Source organism: Bison bison, unplaced genomic scaffold (assembly GCF_000754665.1).
Source record: "Bison bison bison isolate TAMUID 2011002044 unplaced genomic scaffold, Bison_UMD1.0 scf7180017864142, whole genome shotgun sequence".
NCBI classification, from domain to species: domain Eukaryota; kingdom Metazoa; phylum Chordata; class Mammalia; order Artiodactyla; family Bovidae; genus Bison; species Bison bison.
Genome location: NW_011494714.1, coordinates 1,699,769 through 1,709,289, shown reverse-complemented (window position 1 = coordinate 1,709,289; position 9,521 = coordinate 1,699,769). Strand labels below are relative to the sequence as shown.

Here is a 9,521-nt window from a genome sequence, read left to right as displayed (position 1 = left end):
GTCATGTATGGATGTGAGAGTTGGACTATAAAGAAAGCTAAGCGCTGAAGAATTGATGCTTTTGAACTGTGGTGTTGGAGAAGACTCTTCAGAGTCCTTTGGACTGCAGGGAGATCCAAGCAGTCCATCCTAAAGGAGATCAGTCCTGGGTGTTCATTGGAAGGACTGATGTTGAAGCTGAAACTCCAATACTTTGGCCACCTGATGCTAAGAGCTGACTCATTGGAAAAGACCCGTATACTGGGAGGAATTGGGAGCAGGAGGAAAAGGGGACGACAGGATGAAATGGTTTGATGGCGTCACCGACTCAACGTACATGGGTTTGGGTGGACTCCGGGAGTTGGTGATGGACAGGGAAGCCTGGTGTGCTGCGGTTCATGGGGTCGCAAAGAGTCGGACATGCCTGAGTAACTGAACTGAACTGAATATCTTTAGCTAAGTTAGGATAGCAGGCTGACCATACTATGGATGTGTACCTATAGAGTCAGGAATACCTGTTACTTTATCATGTGCTAGAGTTTATTTGTTATAACATCATTCTTTGGAGCATAAATTTTGAATTATACATTTAAGAAATTGCTTATTGCATTTAAGAATATAATCTCAAATTTGCTTGTATTTGTGTTTATTGTATGTATTATTTGCTGCTATTACCATGTATTTAAGCATGAGATCATTTAAAATTTTTCATTTAGTTTCAGTTCAGTCATTCAGTCGTGTCCAATTCTTTGCGACCCCATGGACTGCAGCACACCAGGTCTCCCTGTCCTTCACCAACTCCTGGAGTTTACTCAAACTCATATCCATTGAGTTGGTGATGCCATCCAACCATCTCATCCTCTGTTGTCCCCTTCTCCTCCTGCCTTCAGTCTTTCCCAGCATCAGGGTCTTCTCAAATGAGTCAGTTCTTTGCATCAGGTGGCCGAAGTAATGGAGTTTCAACTTCAGCATCAGTCCTTGCAATGATTATTCAGTATTGATTTCCTTTAGGATGGACTGGTTGGATCTCCTTGTAGTCCAAGGGACTCTCAAGAGTCTTCTCCAACACCACAGTTCAAAAGCATCAATTCTTTGGAGCTCAACTTTGTTTATGGTCCAACTCTCACATCCATACATGACTATTGGAAAAACCATAGCCTTGATTAGACAGACCTTCATTAGCAAAGTAATGTTTCTGCTTTTTAATATGCTGTCTAAGTTGATCATAATTTTCCTTCCAAGGAGTAAGCGTCTTTTAATTTCATGGCTGCAGTCACCATCTGCAGTGATTTTGGAGCCCAAAAAAATAGTCTGTCACTGTTTCCACTGTTTCCCCATCTATTTGCCATGAAGTGATGGGACCAGATGCCATGATCTTAGTTTTCTGAATGTTGAGCTTTAAGCCAACTTTTTCACTCTCTTCTTTCACTTTCCTCAAGAGGCTCTTTACTGTACTCCATTACAAATGGCTAAGTAATAACCAGAATAAAAAAGACTATGAGATCTAATTAGTATATCTGTTAGTACAAGTTATATACTATGTGATACCTGTATGTACATAGGTTGTCATGTAGCAACTAAGCATAGTTTATAAATTAAATGTATTATAAGTTAATTCTTTTTGTTTGTAGTTGTGTAGCAGGCTAACATTAACTTTTATTAGAATCATTACCATTTCTTAGAAATTCTGTATAGAGGCAAGGTATGGGAATTGAGTCTTAAGTTCAAGTCATATCCTGGCTTTTTAATTTAGTATTTTAGGCAAGTCCTTTGATCATTTAATCTCTCATTCCATAAATAAATATTTTTATTCAACAGCCCAGTCTGTATATACTTTCCACTCACAGTGGGGAATAAAGACAAACAACTGATGGTAACAAAGTGTGCTAAGTACTGTGATGAGGAAGAGCCATGAATGCACACAACAGCTCTCACCCACTCATTGTATCAGTGCTTCTCCTTTGTAATACTTACCATATTTGTAGGTAATTAGTCAACTGTGTAGTTATTTGTGTCTTTCACCCCAACTGGATGCTCAGCCATAAAAGGGCAAAGACTCTGCCTTGTTTCCTGCAGTATCCCCAGCACTTTGTGGAGTTCTTTGTTTCTAGATGAACTCATAAATATTTTTTGAAAAAAAAGGAAAGGTAGGCATTGCTTATGGAGGAAGTGCTGTCAGTAGAAAGTTAAAGGGTGAATAGTAGGTAGGCTGCAGAGCAAGCTGGGTGTTGGGAAGGAATGTTCCAGGCAGAGGGAAGCAGTCTTCCTAGTAGTCCCGGAGGTAAGACAGACATTGTTCATGGGTACAGAAGTACTGGACTTCCGTCCAGCCTTCAACTTCCTCATCTTTCATCAGAGGCAAAAATAATACCTAGCTCCGGGTTATAAAGAATTAAATGAAATTAGAGAGCATATATTTAAGTGCTTTATAAACTATAAAATGGCCTAAGGGTAGAGAATTTGGTTCTTGAAGCATAGCATTTAGAGAAAGGATAATTCCTCTGATTTATGTGGTATCTGGGTTCATCAGTCTGAATCGGCTCCCTTATGATTTAGAAGAAAAATGTATTAATTACTCAGTAAGAATATCTGATGTTTTGTTTTTAAAACTTCCCTAAGTCATTTCATTTACATTATATTTTCTTGGCAGTGCTCTTGTCTAGGTGAGATTTTCAACTTTTTAGCTACTAAACCTTTTATTTGGAGAAGTCAGTACGGGTCAGATCGCATGTGAAGTATCATATTCAGTTCTTTTTTATTTCTTCAAAGTAATTATATTTGCTTATTTCTGGCTGTGCTGGGTCTTTGATACTGAGCACGGACTTTCTCTAGTAGTGGCCAGTGGAGGCTACTCTAGCTGTGGTGTGTGAGCTTCTCACAGCAGTGGCTTCTCTTGTTGCAGAGCACCAGCTTCAGCAGTTAGGGCTCAGTAGTTGTGGCACATGGGCTTAGTTGGCCCACTCAGTGTGTGTAACATTTCCAGACCAGGGATTGAACCTGTGTTTCCCGCATTGGCAGGCAGATTCTCAACCACTGGACCACTAGGGAAGTCCTTGTGTTCAGTTCTGAGCATTGTGATTTAATAGGAATACTGAAGCACTAAAGTTGGTATAGAAGAACATCATTCGTATGGTGAAAAACCTAGAAGCTATATGACTGAAGGGCAGAGGAATATTGAGCTTAAAGAAAAATGAAAGGCAATGTGGGAGATTCCATTTTTGTCCAAATTTGTCATTCTGCTGTAGTAAAATTATGCATCCACATCCTTCCATTGCCTTATGATGACTAGATTGTGCTTGCCTATCGCTGACTTTGACCTCAGTCCTGTGACATGAATTGGCCAAATGGCTAATGTAATGTAAGTCACTAACTGGATATAAGTCAGTGACTTAAAAAGCACTTGCATGGTTGGTTCTGCCCTCTTCGGATCTGGGTCATGGACCAGAGAACATGCCCCGTAGTTAATGCCCCTTTAGCCTGGACCACAGAATGAGCGTGTATAAAGCAGACCTGGGCCCAGCCTGCAGTGACAAGCCAACCCAGCTGTACTAGTAACAGAGCTGTCCAGCTGAGCCTGGGCTCACTTGATCAGCCAAAGCATAGTCATCCTCTAGACAAATGAGCATGAGAGTAAATCTTTCTTGTTGAAACCCAGTGAGTTTTTTTTTTTTAATTCATTTTACTTTTATCCCCACAGTATTTTGAGTATAATCTCTATAATGTGGCAGTTTGTTAAATGTTTAGACTTTTAAGTGAAAGCACTTGGTGTGCAAAACTATCTCTGCTGCTGCTGCTGCTAAGTCGCTTCAGTCGTGTCTGACTCTGTGCGACCCCAGAGACGGCAGCCCACCAGGCTCCCTGGGATTCTCCAGGCAAGAACACTGGAGTAGGTTGCCATTTCCTTCTCCAGTGCATGAAAGTGAAAAGTGAAAGTGAAGTCTCTCAGTCGTGTCCGACTCTTCTCGACCCCATGGACAGCATCCCACCAGGCTCCTCCGTCCATGGATTTTCCAGGCAAGAGTACTGGAGTGGGGTGCCATTGCCTTGTCCAAAAACTATCTAATAACTACCAATTCCAAAGTGGTAGAGGAACTATTACATTATTAATGATACAGAGAAAGTAATTGACTATAAAGCTTAATCTGCAATTCTTATCTTTTTCTGAATTTGTTAGAGTCTTAATTATAATAAATGATCCCAACTGTCTCTGCTGGTGATACAAGGATACTTCATATACTGTCATTGGCTTTGTCACCAAAGATGTATTTTCATTCTGTGCTTTCTTTACATCAGTAGTGCAATAGTCTTTCCTTCAAGTTGCTCAAATAACTGAAAATGTTAAGGTTATACTTTGTAAATTTCCTCTCCCCAAGCCTTGGCCTGTTACAGGCTCTAGTAGCCTGTGATACATTATCAAGTGTGCGGAGCCCAGGTGGCCATCTTCAGGGAGAGCTGCTGCTGCTGCTAAGTCGCTTCAGTCGTGTCCGACTCTGTGCAACCCCATAGACGGCAGAGCACCGACAGGCAGTTCAGTGAATTGCGTCAGAGAGTGGCTGAAAGAATGCCACAGCCTGCGGCTCTTCCACGGGTGTCCCCGGTAACCTTCTGAGACACTGACGTCTCCTTGCTCCCGTGGCTGGGTGAAGAGGCCCTGCTGACCCCTTTGCAGCTCAAGCAGCCTGAAGCCTTGTGCTTCTGTCTCTCTAGGCCTTATATCCTCTTTTATTTATTTATTTGGCTGTGTCTGGTCTTAGTTGTGGCATGTAGGATCTTCAGTCTTCATTGCAGCATGCCAGGATCTTTAGTGGGCAGCATGTGGGATCTAGTTTCCTGACCAGGGATCGAACCTTGGCCCTTTGCATTGGAAATCTTAGCCACTGGGCCACCAGAGAAGTCTGAGGCCTGTGTCATCCTCACATGTGAATTGGTCCTTATTTTCTTTATCTACTGCTGCCTTTAACATTTGGTGCTATGAATAAATAAACATTTATTTATTTGGTGTGTGTTTAGTGTCTTTTTCTTCAATGAATCTTACAGAGTTTTTTTTCATAGCCACGATGAGCAGCCATGATAGTACCCTGTAAAGATGATTTGCATTGGGAAAAAGTAGTCTTTTTTTAAAAATATCATTCAGCATAGTATTTTCCTTCATTTAGTTCTATAGGAATATTAATTTACCCATGACACCCAATATTAATAATTTGCAAGGAGAAAAAAAAATCCTGTCTTCAGCTTTATTGATGAGCCTGGCCTTCCTGATCCTCTGCAGCGCCATGGCTGGGCCCCTGGCATTTACTGACCTGCTCTGTGCTCACATCTCACCAAGGATTCTCATCAGCACTGGAACCGCTTCTACCAGTTCATCTTCTCCCTCTCCCCTGCTCTGCTAGAGAGAACCACCCTGTTCCCCTCGGGGTGGCTGCATGGCTCGGTTTCTGAGGGAATTGTTCACGTTGCAACACGTCTCATTGGTGTTATCTGAAGTTTTCCAACACTATTCCTGGAACAGGTTTTAGCTCAGTTTCCCCAAACCGCTTTTCTTACATGCATAGATGTTTGGAAATCTTCATGGTTCTTTTAAGGGATTAATCAAGCTTGAGGTTTATTTTAAGAGATGGAGCTATCAGATTTTACCATCTTTTTCATTCTCAAGTTCTTGGCCAAACATTTACTTGAATATTTTCATTTACAAAGATCTTCTTGAATGTTTCTATCTTGAGATTGAAGTGCCTTGTTTCAAATGGTAGGCTGTTTTTCCATTTCTCAGGGGACTTTCTCCTTACATTCACCGAAACAATGATTTACAGTATCCTGGACCTACAAGCATTTCTGGAGGACAGAAGACAGAGGGAGAGCATCTTTAGAGCGGGGTACCTCTGTGGTCTCCCTCATCTCAGCTGAAGCACTTCCATCCTTCCTGTTGCTCAGGCCCAAAAGCTTGGAGTAATCCTGATTCTCCTGTTTTTTCATTAAGTCACATCTAATCCAACTGCAAATGTTACCTCTAACTTCCATTTAAATCTCCATCCAGGTTCTTATGGGCTCGGTTTTGCTTTAGATATGGCTTTAGGAGTGGAAGTTTGAGAGCTGGTTTGGAGCAAGCATTTTAAGAAAAGATAAACCTGATGGTGGGTAAGGTAAACCTGCAGCCATTCCAGGGCAATATCAGATGTGGGAAGGTCCTAGTTAATTTCATGAAGTCAGTGAAGCAGTCATACAAAGTATTTTTTAAATTAATTTATTTTTAATCAAAGGATAATTGCTTTACAACATGCAAAGTATTAATAGAACCCTGAGAGCCCACACACACTGAATTAGGAACTTGTACCCCAGGTTCCTATAAGCACTGCCTTGCACCCTACGTGCCAATGGCAGCTCTGGCCAGTGAGTTTGGCGTGGTTTCTTATGCAGCATTTTTGTGACAATAGTTGAGCTATAACAGGGAGTTTCAGGTATTTTTAATGTGCCACATATGGGAAAAAAGAGTTGACTTTTGGTTCTTCAAAGAACCTTCCTAGGCTTCTTAAGAAGCAGGAGCTGGTAAAAGATTTCTCAGCCTTGTTACTATTAGCCTTTGGAGTTCTTTGTTGGGGCGGTGGCGGGGGCTGTCTTGTGTATTGTAGGATGTTCAACAGCATCCCTGGCTTCTGTCTACTAGAAGCCAGAAGTACCCCACCCGCAGTGTGGCAACCAAAAATGTCTACAGACATTGACAGGTGACCTCTGGGGGCAAAATCACCCCACTTGAGATTCACCAAATTAAAAGGCCAGATTTGGGTTCAGTTTGAGAAGAGACTTTCCCATAGTGACTGTTGTGATGAAATAAGCTTCTAAACTGGGAGTAATTGGAAGTGGACCCTGTGTGGGATCTGCTTTTTCATTGCACAGGGGACTGGATCAGACAGCATTTAAGGGGCTTCCCAACGCTGACTCTCCACACTGATTGGAGGAGAGAATTTCATCATTTGTCACCATCTGCTCTGGGGCTTGTCAGCATAACATTGTTTCCTTGGCAGTCTGTTCAGCTCGTGAATGCCCTTCAGGAGCATTTTCATAAATCTGAAATGATATTTCATAGTGTTATATTGTTTATATTCAGATTGCTTTCAGGACATTTTCTTTTTGATCTGGTTGGTATTAAGGGCTAGTACTATGCCTTTCTTATGGCTATATGAGATGGCGTTCAAAATGTCTTATTTTAATGTGGGAGAATGTTACTTGGTTAGTAATAAATGTACATTTATATTACAATAAACTAGATAACAGAATTCTGTTATAGTTTTTAAAGCAAAAATGTAAAGTTAAATCCTTATTACTGGAAAAGCATTTTCAAAAGCACTAGATGTGTTCTGGGGTCTGACTTGGGCTAGGTCACTAGAGATCTCTCCAGGATCTGGCGAGTTTCTGCAACCAGGAAGGAAAGAGGAGAGGCTGTCACTTTGCAGAAACTTGATGTGCCAGACCCTTCTCTTACTGGGGAAGAGAAATCAGGAGCCCTTTAGTAATCACACCGTGGCTCTGGGCAGCTGAGTTTGAGCCTTGACTTTGGGAAGTCCTCCTCTGCCTGTTGTTGCCACCACCCAGCAGCAGCAGCCCGTGGCACTCTCTAGCCTGGTTATAGACATTCTCTGAAGTTGGCAGGGGAAGCCAGATAGCTGTTTCCATGCTAGTATTAGAATCAGTAGCTATATTAGGCTGTTGTCTGTAAGGACAGAAAAGTAGATACTGGGAATGAGGGAGAGAGGGACAAGCATGAAAATGAAGATAGTTATGAGTTTGTGTGCTGGAAAGCTTGGGCTGTGTTCAGCAAGGATTGATGAACCAAATAGTAAATGTAGCCTCTTAGAGATAACACTGAAACATTTTCTTTAGAAATAGGTTGGATTGAAACATTCTCTACCAAGAGAATGTGTAAAAGATTATTAGAAGAGGAAGTCCATTATCAAACTAGCAAGCTAAAAACGAAACAAAACTAGAAAGCTATAGTTTCACTAACAGATGTACAATACTACTTAGCACTCTTCAGCTTTCTGATTGATGTTCCCAAATATTAGAAATTACGGAAGCTCTTTTTATCAATCTAGATTATAAAAGCACATAATTTTGATATTCTTATAGTTAACTTAGAAAAGTATTTTTTCATTAAAAAAAATATTTAATTTGGCTGTGCCAGGTCTTATTTGCAGCACTCAGGATCTTCAATCGTCACTGTGGCATCAGGACCTTTAGTGGTGTCATGTGGGATCTAGTTCCCTGATCAGGGATTGAACCCGGGGCCCCCTGCATTGGGAGCATATAGTCTTAGCCACTGGACCACCAGGAAAGTCTTGAAATTTTTTTTAACTTTTAAGAGTATTAGAACAAAGCAATGGGGATTCCCTGGTGGTCCAGTGGTTAGGACTCTGAGCTTCCACTGCAGGTTTCCTGGGTTCAGTCCCTAGTTAGGGAACTAAGATCCTGCGTGTTGTGTGGTAAGGCAAAAAAAAAAAAAAAAACACTAAATTTTAGAATTAGATTCATTGATTCATTGAAGGACTTTTAGAATTTTGTATCTTTAGGAACATGACATGAGAAAGGTTTAGTAAATAAAAGACAGTACCCTGCTGCTGCTGCTGCTGCTAAGTTGCTTCAGTCGTGTCCGACTCTGTGCGACCCCATAGATGGCAGCCCACCAGGCTCCCCCATCCCTGGGATTCTCCAGGCAAGAACACTGGAGTGGGTTGCCATTTCCTTCCTCAATGCAGGAAAGTGAAAATTGAAAGTGAAGTCGCTCAGTCATGTCCGACTCTTCGAGACCCCATGGACTGCAGCCTACCAGGCTCCTCCGCCCATGGGATTGTCCAGGCAAGAGTACTGGAGTGGGGTGCCATCACCTTCTCCAGAGAGTACCCTAGTGATACTATTAACAAATCTTCATTTCTAATTGTAGTTAATTCCATTTACTATAGAGAAGTATCAAAATAGTGTGTATGTAGCTCTAGCTACATGTATATGACAGAATCATTTTAGATAATCAGGTCTCAGTTTCTGTTGGACCTCTAACCAATTAGGAAAAACAAATCCCAGTAATCTAAGCAGCACATTGTAATAGTAAAGGCTTATGACCATAGAAGCCATCTAATAATAGAAACTCAGTTCAATTCAGTCACTCAGTCATGTCTGATTCTTTGCGACCCCATGAACCGCAGCATGTACCAGGCCTCCCTGTCCATCACCAACTCCCGGAATTTACTCCAACTCATGTCCATTGAGGAGAAGGCAATGGCACCCCACTCCAGTACTCTTGCCTGGAAAATCCCATGGATGGAGGAGCCTGGTAGGCTGCAGTCCATGGGGTCGCTAAGAGTCGGACACGACTGAGCGACTTCATTTTGACTTTTCACTTTGATGCATTGGAGAAGGAAATGGCAACCCACTCCAGTATTCTTGCCTGGAGAATCCCGAGGACAGGGGAGCCTGGTAGGCGGCCGTCTATGGGGTCGCACAGAGTTGGACACGACTGAACCGACTTAGCAGCAGCAGCGTGTCCATTGAGTAGGTGA

General features: G+C 41.9%; 1 protein-coding gene across 1 annotated transcript in view; it reads left to right on the top strand.

The window, feature by feature from the left end:
• The window catches only part of APH1B (APH1B gamma secretase subunit), a 34,709-nt gene that overhangs the window by 5,833 nt on the left and 19,355 nt on the right, over window positions 1-9,521 (top strand). The gene's annotated exons all lie outside the window — the stretch shown is intronic.